Consider the following 16,603-nt stretch of genomic DNA (forward strand, 5'->3'; position numbering starts at 1 on the left):
GAAATAAAATAAAATTTGTGAAGAGATCGACAGGGTAAGAGTGTGACAGTAAGCAGGCCTTTAATGGATACCGCCAATTAGCCTGGCCATTGTAGCACTGAAGCGTGATAGGTTACAGTGAATAGAGCTGGGGCTGATGGGACAGGGGTCTCAGTAATGGTCTCCATGGCTCAATGGGCGGACCATCCAACATCGAGAACAATGCGTCTGCTCGTCATGGCGGTGGTCTCAAGAATTATTGATGGTGCCAGCCATGATGTAGGGCGGTTAGCATGTGCGGGTGGCATGTGTGCCGTCTGACATCATCATTTGCTGCCTCTGTGTTCTATAGACTCATACGTTATCTGTAGAGTTAAACAATGTTGAGTGAATATATTATCAATCCTCCATCATTGTTAGCTTTTGTGTTGAAAAGCCTGTGTGGATCATGTTTACGCCAGAGAACCCCATCTAATAGCAGCATCTTGCCAAAAGCATAAGTAGCCATTTGACAGACAACCTTCTCATGAACCATGTGGCAGTAACTAATGTGTCTCGACCTAAGAAAATATTATTGATTAGGAAGGAGTTATTTATTCCACATTGAGCAGCAATTTGTTCGGTGTTGTTTTTTGTGGTATGGGAGGAATACTTTCTCGATACCGGAGAGAGGGAAGGCGTCTGACGATGATGTGTGCCAGCCCGGGGGTTCAGTGAAGGTGCTTTAATGATCTGGGACAAGGATCATTGAGGAGGCACGGAGGCTAATACATCATTTGGGAAAGAGATGCATCAACATGATTGTGCTCAGATTCTCTGTCGCCGTTCTAATCCCTTTTCTATCCATGATTGCTTGTAATCCTGATGATACTGTTGAAGATAGGTTAGTGGAATGTTCGATAGTGGAATAATAAAGTAAAAGGAAATAGCCCTTCACAATTTAGTGCAGTAGGATTTGCAAATAAGAAAAGGAGTCAGCCCTAATACCTCTTGAGACATTCCATCCATATCTCAAAATGCAACTGAAAATCTATAGGGAACGTTGAAGACCTTGCAGTTACCACTTTCTTTGATCCCTTGTAAATGTTTTTATTTTTTATTTACAAGATAGTGTTACCTTTTAGATACGCACCATAACTGGCTAAGATGATAGATTTTAATTTAACTACCAGGATTCTTGGCTAGATTGCCCCAAAATAATTCTGTAGAAGGTTTTTTGGCAATTATCACTTTTTGTTTTAGGTAGCTAAGAAGCCAACACAATCTTGGAGAGAAAAGGAGACTTTCAGTTTAAGTAGATGGTGAACACTGCAGAGCATTATAAACTTCCAGAGACACCCCTCCCTTGAAAACATCTATGGAGTACATTTGGGAAGCTTCAGTATGAATTATACATCAACCTTCCAAGAGCTGATGAAAACCCAAATTACATTGACCTAGAAACTGGAGTGTTTATACAATTGCCTGCATCAACTTAACAATTTTGCTTTATTCATATCAAGAGTACCACTTAACATTGATGAAATTAATAGTTGTCAGTACCCTCATTACACATACATAATTGTTAAGTTTATTTCTATAATATACTCTATTTACAAAAACAAACCCCTTCAGGATCCAGTGTTGCATAACCTTGAATAGAGGAGCTGCATGGTTCACTCAGCAGTATGATCTTGCACTGCGTTCAGTGTCTGTCAAGCATTGACAACACCCATGGTTAGACATGGATTGACGGGTTGCTGTTTCTGCTTGCATTGAAATTAGGATTTATTCTACCAGTGTTTTGCATGTTTTGAAGTGATTGACATGATGGTCACCATCAAATACATTTCACCGTCAAATGAGAAAAGTGCTACAAAGAGCATTATCCAATCAAAACATTCCTTAAGACTCCTGAAGGTCACATAATCACAACAGGGACTTGAATTGATGGAAATACAGCATGCTTTAAAAAGTTAGAATTAAGTTGAAGGAGGTGACCTCAATGCATCCCCAGTAGATCTGAGGCCTTACACTTACACCGCCACACAGGTGGAGGTTGAGAGGAGCAGTTTAGCAGCTCATAGGAGGGTACTGAAGCCCAGTGGTCTGTGGCCGGCCTGAAGATCACGTGGAGGCATGGGGAACACATGTAGGGACAGTAAGGACTGCTGCCATCTAGACCCAGGAATCCTTTTGAATCTTTCAATAGCATGGCTGCATGATTACATTTTCTTATTCATTTTGACAACCATCCTGCATCTTGAGGTTATTGCACCCTCAGGGAGCTGTAAGAAGGTCAGAAAGATAGGGTGCTGCAATTGCATGAAGTACAAACTACAGCAAATTATTGATATAATTTTTTTCAAATCAGCTCAATCTTTACTGGAAGTCATTGGACTAGCACAAGGTTGAACAAATAAATAAAATAATATATAGTAAATATTCTAGTGGCAGTATTTGGCACCAATTCAAACTCAGGGTTTCTAACAAGTTGGCTTGGGATGGTACTTACGAAATTCAAGGTGAGATCTTAACGTATTTCTATACAGTAACTCTTGAGGTCTAAAATATAAAAACATAAAACATTTGTTTGCTTGGATACATTCTTGAAGTACATGCAGATTACAATGTATAGTGCATGTGTCAAAGTGATAAGAGGTAGAGAAAATGATAGTCCTTTTTCTGTATCATGTGGCGATAATTCTTATCTCATATGTCACCCTGCATGTATCGGTAGCTAGTCATCTGCTCCCACGCGGCACGATCACCCTTTTACTTCCTTCTCTCCTCCAGCGCTTGTTTGTGTCCAGCTGTGAGCACAGAGAGATTATTGGCTTTGGTGTCTGTAGGATACTGGGGGAAAAGTGTGACCATAAATTGTCATCCCTGTGTTGCCTCTGGTTTCTTTTCTGTATTCTGCTGCAACCTTCAACCTCCACCGAGCGTGAATCATTAAAAAATTTCGCTTGAAGTTGCCCACGAGCAGGGCAATAGAATCATGAACTTTAGCAAGCAACATATTCTGCCCCAAGAATGAGCTCTAGCAAGTTTGCTTAAAGACAAACTTTTACGTGTCTTTAAAGACCAGTGTTATTATACACTCAAAAGTGTTGTCTACTTTATATACAGCAGATATTTAATGATATTACATTCATAGCAATTCGTGTTTCAGTATTTAGTAAATTCAACCTCCAAGGCTGGCCTTATCAGTTAACATAAGAAACGTAGTCTTTAAAATGAGGGGCTCTTTGACGTTTTAATAGTGAATAGTTGTGCAGCATTTCTTTAGTATAAGCACAGCATCTTTAAGAAGAGACGGGCTCACTAATGAATGTATAAAACAACAATGCTACTTCCCAGACTTGTGAGAATAAGAGAATGTCATCTGCATGCCCTGATGGAAAGAGTGTTCTTAAAATACCCCATGTGTGTTCGGGTCTCTACAACATGCTTTAATATTTGACAAGATGTGCTGTCAAAATCCTAGAGCAAGGAATCCTGAACAGCTGTTCATAGCACTGTACCCAGTATCTTTGTAATGACAGCCAAGCGAGTCGAGGATGTCATAATAAATGCTAACATCAGGAACTGTGAAAGCATACTGTACGGAAAAGGAAAGCCAATTTGATCATATTGGGAACATTCAACAAATTATTTTGTGATTGTTGGTTTTAAATCTTGAACTCATAGTCCTTTTACACCTTTCACCAGCCTAAATGTTAACATTAAATATTGTCATAATGGTCGTAATTTATAATGTCATTCAATTAGTTTTGCATTCATTTTTCATTTGTGCCTATACCCGAGTTTATTAGAATGCAGCCTACTTTATAAAAATATATAATCTAACAGACTGCCTATTATCTAGGTGGAACTGCATGTATGGCTCTAACTAATTACAAGATGGAGAGAAGAAGGGTCATATTTGACCTTTCCGTCAAATGTTTAGAGACACTACAACAATTTACCATAGGATTTCTGTGCTGTTCTACTGGGAAAGTACTGAGTAATGAGGTTCTCTCAAGCTCCCCCCGCATCAGGACCAGTGTGTTGCTAGAAGCGACACACTGAGAAATGGTCATTACCTGGAAACAAATAAAGCTAGGCAACATAATACATTTTTCTCAACTTTGTAATCTGCTTGACAACTGCATGGAAATAATGAGATTCCATGGACACTGTGTTGTGGCCTGGTGTGAGGTAATTTATGTTGTATGTTTTCAGGAATCAGTGAAGACTAGGAAAGTAGGGGGTTTGCTTAAGGTTATCATATTGAGGTCAACTGGTCTCAAGCCATGCCATGATGCTGTAAAAAAAAAAAAAAAAAAAAAAAAAAAACTTTACACTGTGCTCAGAAATTGAGTTTGTGTAGCAAATTATCTATTTGGACCTCTTATCATTGCTTATGACACAGCATTCTTGGTAAAGATTGGGAGTCAGCTGGCTGAATGGTGAGGGAGTCGGGCTAGTAATCCGAAGGTTGCCGATCGATTCCCCGCTGTGCCAAATGCCGTTGTGTCCTTGGGCGAGGCACTTCACCCTACTTGCCTCGGGGTGAATGTCCCTGTACTTACTGTAAGTCGCTCTATCCAGAGTGTCTGCTAAATGACTAAATGTAAATGTAAAGATGGGTAAGAGAAATTGAGTAACATTTTGAATGGAAAATTGCTTAAAAAACATTTTCAGGCTAATTTGGGTGTTATTAATCTATGATCCTAGAACCAAATATATCTTTCTGCTGAGCTATGTTGATTACAGTTAACAAAGTTTTGTAGAATATTTTGTGTGCAAAATGCACAATTTGTCAGCGGTTAAAGTTTAAAAAAAGAAAACAAACAACTACAAAACAATACAAGGGCTTATGGAGAGGAAGACAAATAATGTATTTGCATTTCAAATGTTTTTTCTAGTTTCAAGCTATGTTGCAAAGCTACAAGAAAAGCCCCCCTTCTTTTTTAGCTTTGCAACATAGCTTAAAATGGTGACTAAAATGCAGACAATGGAAGTTTGCTTTTCAAATACTGGTACTCCAATGGAATAACAGTTAGGGAATCTGGCTATTAACCAGAAGGTTGCTGGTTCGATTCCAGGCTGACTAAATGACGTTGTGTCCTTCCTTTGGCAAGGCACTTCACCCTACTCGCTCTGGATAAGAGTGTCTGCTAAATGACTAAATGTCAATGTAAATATAATGCAGTGTTTCCCACACAGACTAATTTGTGGTGGTACGCCACAGAATCTACACAGACCGCCACCTATTGCGTTACGTTATAAAATGTTTAACGCTGTTTAAAACACGCAGCGTCTTCGTTCAGCTACATTTCCTTTCCCTGCTCTCCCTCCGCCTCTCTGTCACTCATGCGTCTCTCACATACACACAATGAGTCACAACGTCAGCACACGTTAGCAACGACGCTATGCGATATCAGGTAGCCTTCAGCATTACTACCGTAGCTAAAAGTCTAGGAAAGTTTAGGTTATTTTTCGCTTGGTACCTACTAACATGTCTTAATCTGCTAGACAAGTGGGTTCCCCTTCGTTCTTTTGGTGAGCAGTCTCACGAGCCTTACTTACCCGTCGTCATGGAGCCGACCAGCTAAATAGTTGTTTACTAGCACGAGCGTTGCTACCTGCATATATTCAGAAATTGTTTACAATATTTTCAGGCTTCAACCAGTGCTGCTCCAGCAGAAAGACAGGGTCAGGGAGAGAAAGAGATTCGTCAGGAATTGAAGAAAGAGTATGAGAGGAGGATAGCACCTCCCGCCACTAATTGCATTCTAATCTGTGTGAAACGCTGTAATGTGGTTAACATTGTTGATGAAACATTTCAAATAGATATAGACAAGCAATGGGGATTTAAATGCCATATATGCTTCTGTAATAATTGTGGTAGTGTACAATAAGTTCTAATGCTACATTTCTCATCACAAAGTTGTAGACTTAAATGGCCTCACATACATGGACAGTCATATTATCTAGCGCAACCCAGTAGTTGCCAGTGGCTGCTCTCTACTCTGTAATACGAGTGACAGTTAAAGCATGCCAGCATTTTTCACCCAGGAAAAATACTTCAATGGTGGGAAGTCGGAAGTAAGCCAGAAGCTTTACTTTTCTCTACAAGTGATTTTCATATGTATTATGCATGTTTTTATATCTGTGAAGACCATGAACTCAAACCACTTAGGTCTCTGGAAAGTCATGTTGAAGGAATATTTCATAATAGAATTCTCAGGGGGGTCAACACTGGCTTATAGCCTACTCTTATATGTATGGCTTTTGGCAACCTTGTCAGGGTGAAAATGCGATTTAAGTATGTCCATTGCATGTAGACATACTCAAACTCACATTGGACAGGAAGCCTCATCGCTTCACGGATGTCGCCTTCACATCTTGATTTCTTATATCCAAGGCATCATTTTTTACATTCATTCAGTGATTCACGATTGAGACAAAATGATCCAAACAATAGACAGCATGCAGTCACTCAAGGGATCGGGTTAGGGTTTGGTCATCAGCAGTTTACTAAAGCTACATTGGCTGGTCTAAAGTGATTGAAATCCCAGTACCCTTGAGGTCTGTTTTCTACAAGTCTGTGTGCTGCTCTCCCAAACCCCCAGAAATAGCGATTACTCACCTAGCATGTGCAACACATCCACGTTCCCAGATTTGATCAAGGGCCGGATTAGATGTGTGTTTGTGCGCCTGTGCATGACCGTGTGTTGCAGTCCAAACCAGGGCCTACAACATATTTTACAGGGAGAGCTTGTGTCAGGAGGCTATTGTCTGTGCAATGAAACGACGGCCGCTCTATCTGGGCAATGGATTGCGCCTTGCAGAAGGAAAAAATAAATAAAGGACCATTGTTTCAGAGGCCATAAGCCAAATATCTACAGGGGTCTGAGTCCTGGGCACAGCTCATAATAGCTTGTCTATCCAGGAACACATTTTTCAGCTTTTTGGCAAAATGAAAGCCCTGTGTTTTCCACACAGAAAAATCTGCCTTTGCCTCATGGTGGGTAGTCGTTAAAATTGACAAATGCATCTAGTTCTATTTCAGGAATACTAATTACTCCTGGACTGCTTTGGTTTGTTTAATCTAGAGAGGATAACACAATTAGAGTATGTGTAAGAGTTTTTATACTGGCTAGAAAACCTAAACAACCTCTTAATCTGACAGACGACACGTAAACTAGACAGTGCATCAATATTAACCATACAGTGTATCAAGTTTTTCTGATGTTCAGAAAAGCTGTTATTTACAGAATATCTTTTCAACTCTCACTACTGATGAGCTGAGATAGTTGTCCTATTCCTTGATTATCTGTTGCACTTACTATATACAATATTTGTATGTTACTTTAGATTAAAGCTAAATAAAGACTTGAATCTGGAGGGACTCTGACTCACATTGAAAATGCTCGATTGTTTTTAAGTGGGCAGTGCTGCTCAGGTTTTGAATCATACAAATCAGAATCAGACGAATCAGAATCAGACGAATCAATTAGCTCATGTTTGATTTGCTCTGGCACATACATCTGGCCATCCTCCCGTTCAGAGAGATTTCAAGCCAACCTGGCCCGGTTTATTCCAATCACATCCTCTTATCTAAAATGGTCTGATTTGATACGATGACAGAGGAGTCAGCTCCTGGACAGAGGAGTGCCGTTAAGGCCTAAACAAGATGACGTTTGGTTGCTCTGATTGGTTGTTTCGATCCAGTTGCATTCCAGTCTGCACCCTTTGAAACACCCCATGGAAATTAAAAATGAACTGAGAGATTTGATTAATGCACACTTTCAAATCACTCTGGCTACGCCAGACTAGGTTTATTGGGCAACCCTCAGACTATACTTGCACCTTTGCAATTCAGAGCTCAAACACAAGCCATCGCCCCTGAATTTCATGCTCTCTACCACTGCCCTTAAATTCCCTTGAGATGTCTGTAATTTTCTCTCTTAAGCTGCCGCTGGCTCTGCCACAGCCAAATTGTAGTGGACGGAGTGGCCTCTTTGAGAGGCTAACAGATAATTGACATGGAATAAGAGCGCAAAAACCTAAAGAATAAAAGTGAGGAAAAGAGGGGATACTGTCGGTAGAAAAGATGGCTAAGACATGGCTTCGCGGTTGGAGGCATCATGTTGCAGGCAGGATGGATAGTTCCTATTAAAGTGAAGTTGTTTTACAGTTCTCGACTGGCTAGCACTGAGAGGTTCAGTGCTAGCATTAATTTAGCTACAACATGTATGGACCAGGTGTTTTCACCCAAATGTATTTCAAATTTTGCATTTAACTTCAACATACGTGTTAGATGTGTAAAGCTTTCACAGAAACTGTGCTTTGGAAGTTACTCACGGCTGAGGAAATGTAATACTGAATGTGTGCTTGTGATATGGAATATGTATAGTAATATTAAAGATCCAAATTGTCAGGAGGATTACGTTTTAGGTTAGACCACAAAAGGCGTGACTCGCTCTAGTTCATATACAGTAGCTGTAAAGCAAATACTCTTAGGAGCTGTCCATGGTGCTACAGCAAGGGCCACATCTGTCTGTGGTGCTAAAACAATTGAGATGAGTTACAGCAGTGGGAGCATTGTAGTCTACTTCTTTGATCTGATTGCGGGGGTGGAGATATTGACATGAAGGTTGTTGTATTGGGTGCCACCACTGTTGAGTGGGACAAGAAAAGTACCGTACCTTGTTTACTATTCAGGTGTGAAAGTCTCAAACCTGTGTCTTCTTTGGTTCATTCAGTAGACAGAAGTGGAGTGCCCTTTTGTGGTTCGGTCAAGAAGTTTGCAATAATTACAAATTAATTCGCTCAAAATATTATAAGCCCTTTTTTCAATTAACTTAATTGAACGAAACATCATAATATCACCACTTCAGTTTACTCAACAGGAAAGAAGCACACCAGCATGGATCATTAAAACACTTCTATGAATGATTCATGTCTGGTTTAAAAGCTCTTGACATCACTTTGTTACCTCTGCCTGGTTGTTGATGGCATGCTAGTGTGATGAACGCCCTTGTCTTGTGTTTCCTAACGCAAGTTAACCAGGGCTCATCGCTTACTGAGATGGGTATTGCAACCCCAAAAGACACACAGTTGAAACAAAAAAGTAAGCCAAAATCTGCTCAGCCATACAGCCCCTCTATTCACTCCATAGCCCAGCAGGTTAAAGTCAGCCAACATGGATGTACTCAGCACAACTAATGGACATCACTTCCTTGGGATTCCCAATCTTAGTACCCCTTATGGAGTGTTGTTAAATGTGACTGTTCACCCAGAAAGAGCTGTGGCCAGCTGTGACATCATAAACGTTTAACTTGCATGGGTTGGTATGTGTTTGGTATATTTATATTTTGACTGAGTGAGCAAAATTAGTTCCGCTTAATTTTAAGGGTTATTGATAGTTACGTTTAGAACCACTATGTGCTCCATTTAAATAGAAATGGACAAAGACAAAGAAAAAGATAAAGAAAAAAAATGTAAAGTGAAACTAAATGGAAGACAATGAGAAATGAAAGTCAAGACAGAACAGGACAACAATGACCATCATGGAAAACTAGAAACCTCTGAAATGCCAGCTACCCTCCACACTCCTAAAGGTGTGCACCTTCCCAAACCTTGCCTTGACTTTATCGCTCAAGCTCCCATCACCATATGGTTATTTCAGTTGTCAGAGTTGCCAGCCGAGCTGTTGCCTTGACTGCACAAACATTGTAGTCAGTGTAGTGCATTCAAAAGCCGAGGTATTTCTGCTCTGTGGAATAAACCCCTTTGGCCTCCGAGCAAGTGTCTGGTGCCCATGCATAAACTGATGCTGAGGATATTCACATGTTGTGGGGATGCATCAATGGCTAAAGTTGCTCTTAAGAGTCCACGCGATCTGTCTAGAGGATGCTTTGAGGGAGAGAAGTCTTAACTTACTCCTCTGACAGAGGCCTAAGCAAGGTTATAAAACTGTTCATGTGTAGCAATGGCATACAAGTACTGCATAGCTATAAGTCACGCAAGGGGTATAGTATGGTACAGTACAGTAGATGGGCTTTCATGGGTGCACAACATTAGAATAGTCTTATCTATATATCATCTTAATATAATTTTGAAAAGTGTTACAAGCAGAATACAAAAACATATTTATTGCTTTGTGTTGATTCCTTTGTTTAGGCTGACCAAGTCTCTCTGACCACAGCAACCATATACCATCTTCTTAGTGGAAAATCCAGTCACCTACAGAACAGTGTTTTAGTCATACTAACTGGATGAAGGATGTATGAGTTGTTGATGGCCATGTGTATGGTAGTTCTATCTACTATTTAGATGTGCAGATCTGAGGCTGGATGGGAGCTCATCCCAACATGAGAGCAGATGCCAAAACAGAAAGTGTTGAACTGAAACATTCTTTGAAAAGTCACTTATCTTATAATCAAATCTGTTATTTTGTGCAGAAGTTGGCTATTGCTTTCCTCTAGGTGTTTGACATGGTATGTGTGTTCCCTTGGTCAACAAGCTATTGGTCTTTAGGTTGTAGTAATACTCATACAAGGAAGGCAGGCCCAGTCCATCTGATTTAACAGAAGGCTTTGTACCTGTTGTGGCATCTATAGCAAGCAACAGCAAGAAAATGTGTCTTTGAATGCAAAACCCTGATATTACAATGTACTAGACATGTGAAGCCTCTGATATTACAATGTACTAGACATGTGAAGCCTCTGATATTACAATGTACTAGACATGTGAAGCCTCTGATATTACAATGTACTAGACATGTGAAGCCTTTGTATTTCTATTTTCCAATGGATGGGATGTAGGACGTGTGAGTGTCAGGTCATTAAGATAAAAGGATGTCCTACATGTTTTAACTGAAACACAAACTCTATTATTGGTTTCCCCAAGATTGTTTGTGCTATAAATACCTGTGGCCGTTCAAGTGTGAGTGAGAGATCTGCAGCTCACAGTGCCACCAGGTGAGTGAGAGATCTGCAGCTCACAGTGCCACCAGGTGAGTGAGAGATCTGCAGTTCACAGTGCCACCAGGTGAGTGAGAGATCTGCAGCTCACAGTGCCACCAGGTGAGTGAGAGATCTGCAGTTCACAGTGCCACCAGGTGAGTGAGAGATCTGCAGCTCACAGTGCCACCAGGTGAGTGAGAGAGCAGCTCACAGTGCCACCAGGTGAGTGAGAGATCTGCAGCTCACAGTGCCACCAGGTGAGTGAGAGATCTGCAGCTCACAGTGCCACCAGGTGAGTGAGAGATCTGCAGCTCACAGTGCCACCAGGTGAGTGAGAGATCTGCAGCTCACAGTGCCACCAGGTGAGTGAGAGATCTGCAGCTCACAGTGCCACCAGGTCCCCAGCAGTGGTACTACTGCAGAATCTCTCTCTTTATTTCTCTACCTGGTTCCCTCATCTATTTTCTTTATCACACTGTTCTGCCTTGCCCTGTCCTCTCTCTCTCTCTGTCTCTCTCTCTCACACACACACACACACACACACACACACATACACACACACAAAACACATGCCCATCTCAGATGCAGAAATCAGGTAAAGACCTAGTTATAGACAAAAAGGTCTAAATCAAGATTTTATCAAAATTGATTGAAAGTTTAGGAATGTCCATTGTGCTGTCATGGCTGGTGGACCAATGTATTTTTAGAAAAGGAATTGTTTTCTTAATTTTAATGTTAATCTTTACGATTATTCTATTAACTTATGCATCTCTGTGAAGTAGGGGTTAATATATCAGAAAACCGAATGCGCTGGTAAACAAAACGTGATATGAATAAATCACGTGTAAATTAATATGCGTCAAATTTGATGATCAAACACACATACGCACGCAGACACGCACACATGCGTGCACTCTGAATATTCCTACACCGTGGCTGGAGAAGGGTACACCCCGTCCACGGGATTTGTCCCTCCCTCGACTACAAGCAAGCGAATTTCCTCCATAGACGGTGGTCACACGATCATCGTGTACGTCTGCTGCAGACAGCTACAAGGAGAGGGAACGGTGTGCTTTGGAACAAATGCGTGGGAGTTTTTTTCCACTATTGCAACCTCGCTTTTCCTATGTATCTGACGACATAAAGGCGCATTGGACGCTTCTTACTGAGGGGGAGCTGGGCGTAGAAGAACCGGCACATCAGTCGACATTGAAAACTGACCAATTCTATCGGACTATCACTTTTTATTTATTCATTTACACTATTGGAATCTGCAAGACACGTATCTGTTTAAAACGTGGCTTTCAAAGCAATGGACTTGAGGTAGTGGGTCTCAATTTGATTCTTCTGTGCTGGGAGTTGCCATTGGGAGATATGCGTAAGGATGTTTGGAAGCAGTAACAGTAGCAGGTGAGTTGGTAGAAAAATGCCCTGAGGCTTGCTTGCGGTTAGTGTTGCAGTGGCATTGATATGGTCAGTTCTTCAAAGGAAACTTAGAAATCGGCTGGTTCATTTTGGTGCTAGTTAAGGTTTGGACACGGAGCGCGGCAGAGGGGATTGTGGTTTTCAACTATAGAGATCATAGCCGCTTTGAAATGCTTAGTGTATGAATACTATTTGGCTATGTTATGTTTTTAACAACATGTCAAATGTCTATGCCGTGTTGTGAACCATAATTTGAGTTTCAACATGACTCAGTATTCTACTGCATTTTTGGGGATATGCGCGAACGGTATTGGAACAGACGGCAATGGCACCAGGATGCATTTACAGTATAAAGAGTAGGCATGTCCTCTATACCGATCGATGAGTATTGTATGACAGTGTCCGAATGCGGGTGGGCTTATCAAACCAACATAACCCATCAGAATCAAAAATGTAATATTTCAGATATTTCCACCTTTCCAACAGTATAGAGTCCGATCTCGCTCTCCCTCCCTCAGTCTCTCTCTATTTCTCTTTGTATGTTTATGCGCATATATAGTATCTATGTATATAATTTGTTATCAAATATATTTGTACCTGTGGTAAATAAAGCTCCCCAGTCACACTTCCAAATCAAATCCAGAGCTAAACCTTAAATCATATTTGATTGATATTGTGAAACATAAGGATATGGAGCTGTATACATTTGCCATTTAATGTAGTGTGATACACTAAGATGTTTAATTTGACTTTGTCTGGCCTTAATAACTTGAACACCCACTGTTTCACTGTAGTTCCCGTCCCTTGATTCCCTGTAGTGCCCATCTCTCTCTCTGTGCCTCTCTCCCTCTGTCTGTCTCCCTCTCTCTTAAGCAATATATAGAAACATTTTATATCTATTTATATAAAATGTGTGTCTGTTTACACTAAGTTTTCTTATCAATGTCATACTCTTTTCATACCATATTGTATGAGATACAGTATTTTAATTTCTTGTTTTTGTATGTTTCTTTATTACATGTTTTGATCTCTAGTTGGACTGTAAACTCAGCCAGTTGAGGCGTCATAAGGCTGTGTGATGCTCTGTCCTTCAGAGGGGCAGAAACTGCTGGGTTTCAACTGGACCAAAGGGACTGAGGGAACAGGAAGACAGGAAGACAGGGGGGGGGGGGGGGGGCTGGCTGGTCTGATAGCTGTATCTCCCTATCAAGTGGGAGCATGATAGAATTCTCAAATCTGAAACTCAATATCTGAAAGGGTGTGGCGCATTGTGTAACTTGTTCCCATATATATATATATATATTTTTTTTAAAGACAACAATAATTATAATAATAATAGTTTGCTCGTCTTCCCTTAGTGTGCTGGCTGTAGGGTTTTTCTTAGACTGTCTGGATAGTAAATCAATGGTGGCTGTTGGCTTGTAACAGCTGACAGACGGCTCAGTGTTACCTACTCACCCTGCCGTCATTAGACACATGAGGTGCCTGTGACCTTGACATGGCTTTAGCTGTCCCTGGGACTCACCTCTCTGCCCTGCTGAACACTGGGCAGCACTATCCCCACCGGCCCCACCTACAATAATCCCCCTGTTGACAAGCTGTAAGTACATGTTCTGCATTGTAGTGTGGTGCTTTTCCTTAGTTATGCCTACTGTCATAGACAAAGACAGCCCTCAAACCTTAAATAAAACCACTTTGACATTATATTTCCATATTACATTTCAATGCAGTTTAAATGATTATCTCGTTTGTGACTTTAACCCTACCATACAGTGTATGCTTGATCATTATGTACGCCAATGAAACCAAAGTATGAAGATTATCCTGGATTATTTTAACCCAGACACGGATATGTCTGGAGACCTTTCCATGATGAACTCAGATGATAAATTCTAGACTTAACTTAAACTGTTCTAGTGATCTGTGCCACCAGTTGGATCTGTAAGCACATGACTACATTGATTATTGAGTAACTGAGAGACACGCAAGACAACCAACCTGACCACACTGAAGGACCAATAGCGCTAGTAAGGGATGTCTAATATTGGCCTGTGACTTGTTCACACGTGTTGTCATGTCTCCAGGAGACACTCACCCCGGGTGTAAAGCTGACACCTTCTGTGTTGACAAGGTGTTTATGAGCTCCCTCATGCGCAGCCAGCATTCTCTAAAGCCACGATGACGTAGCGCAACAGTACGGATCACATAGGGGAGCACAATTATATTGTTTACTTAACCAGTTCACCAAATCCTGCTTTAATGTTGTGACTTGAGCTACATGGCATGGCTGTGGTGCCATCAGTGCTGACGCTAGCTGTGGGATCTGTCGGTCTGTTCTTCAAAGCTTGTCTCTTTTAAACCTCATCATAAACTTGTAGGCCAGCCTCCAAGAGATTATAATGCATTTCTTCAATGGCTGTTGGACAAGGTGAAGGGACATGCTTAAGATGTTTTTTTTTCTTTTATCTTGCTGGTGAGTTCCAGCAGAGTTAGATTTCCTGCCTGCTGTGAAATTCTCCCCCAGCTAGCTTGATGTGCAGGGTTCTGTCTTTAAACACCTTACCCAGGGAACAGTTGTTTATTCCTCCTTCTCTCAGGGTTAAAACTGACATGTATTATTCCCCTACCCAAGAAATGTAATATATATAATTCACTGACATACATCTAGAACTCACTGGGCATAACCAAACAATGGTATATGTTGTTCTAAGATTTGTGTTATTTCGTGGTCACACTGTTAAAGCTATATCTCATTGTGCCTGTGCTTTTTCTGCTTTTAGAAGGTTACAGTGTGCTTGTTACAGTGTGTGTCTCTGGAAACAAAGCAGTTATAGTTGTATTGACACACAGAACAGCTTGGTCACAAAGCTTCAAATGAAACACTCCATCAGATATATGGAAGTGTTGAATAGCTCATATTTCTGTCCGTTGGCTTTGCCATTGATAACCTGTCTATGGTACAGGCCAACCTGTCTATGGTACGGCCCAACCTGTCTATGGTACGGCCCAACCTGTCTATGGTACGGCCCAACCTGTCTATGGTACGGCCCAACCTGTCTATGGTACAGCCCAACCTGTCTATGGTACAGCCCAACCTGTCTATGGTACGGCCCAACCAATCAAGTCTGATGATGTTACACTTCTGTATCATGTGGCATTAAGAAAGTTGACCTTTTTAATTCTAGGATTTGTACAGTACAGTAGATCCTACAAACATAGAATTCCCCATCACTCTCAGCCTTACAGTATAGAACATATACAATTTAACTAATTTTAAGGGAAAACATGATAATATCCAAGTTTGTTTGGCCAAATTTAGAAATGGTGCGGATACATTTGAATGTCATCTTCAGTGCAGCTCTATCTATTGTGTGCGCTATGAAAGTAATAAGACCTGTGACATCTTTTGACACTAATTGAAATGGTCCACTGACCTGGTCCTCTACAATGTTTAAGCATGTCAGTGCATTGTAATGTGTCCACATGGGTCATCATTTGATGACGATATAACGGATGGCTGAGGCAAGTTAGCACAAGCCCATTCATATCCCATGTTGAATTGTTCAGGAATACCCTTGGAGGAAACAAGTTCAAATGCACATTTCAGATAGCCTGTACTGTTACATATTCAGAAGCCTGAGGAAATGGCAATAGCCACTAGATATAAATGCTTGCCAAACTTGCCTTCAACAGGGTTCATTTCAGAAGCTGTTTTTTAATATTTTTATTTTCAAACCATTTGGATAAAAGCATGAAGCCCACTTTATAAGCCCCCCCCCCCCCCCTACACCCACTGTTACTACATAGAGCATTGAGACATATTTGGTCTGGTCAATTTGACTAAAGTACTTGACATAGAGGCCAGCATATGTTGTCTTTTGGCCTTTGTACTTCCAAGAAAAGGAGTCAAAATCCATGTCAAACATGGTGTTGGTGTTTATTTTCACACATCCGTCTCTGTCTAGAAAAACACCCTCTGGCATGTGGTACTTGATACCCTATGGATGTTGCTGCTGGGGAACAAGTAACAAAGAGAAGGGGATGATAGACGATGACATGGGCCAAAGGGTGGTGGAGGTGTGACTCTGATTACTAAGGCTTCTCCATCAACCTACTCTTTGAGAGGAGAAGGTATGCAGCACATGGGGGCCAATCAATGCTTCTGCTGGTGACGGTGATTCCTGGTGGAATTAAACCGCAACACCCATCATTGGCAAGGGGCAGTGATTGACATGCATGTCACTATCCCAAGGAGG

At 41.1% G+C, this 16,603-nt stretch overlaps 1 protein-coding gene across 2 annotated transcripts in view; it reads left to right on the top strand.

The window, feature by feature from the left end:
* lingo1a (leucine rich repeat and Ig domain containing 1a) overlaps positions 1 to 16,603 on the top strand; it is a 112,641-nt gene that overhangs the window by 76,162 nt on the left and 19,876 nt on the right. Inside the window, exon 1 of one of the 2 annotated variants that reach the window (XM_084672885.1) lies at positions 11,943 to 12,332. The exons of the other annotated variant lie outside the window; for it this stretch is intronic. The gene's annotated coding sequence lies outside the window, so the exon portion shown is untranslated. Of the gene's footprint in view, positions 1 to 11,942; positions 12,333 to 16,603 lie in introns of those variants that run through there. 2 annotated transcript variants of the gene reach the window in all.

Source organism: Hypomesus nipponensis, chromosome 14, assembly GCF_054491055.1.
Source record: "Hypomesus nipponensis isolate SF chromosome 14, ASM5449105v1, whole genome shotgun sequence".
Taxonomy (NCBI): domain Eukaryota; kingdom Metazoa; phylum Chordata; class Actinopteri; order Osmeriformes; family Osmeridae; genus Hypomesus; species Hypomesus nipponensis.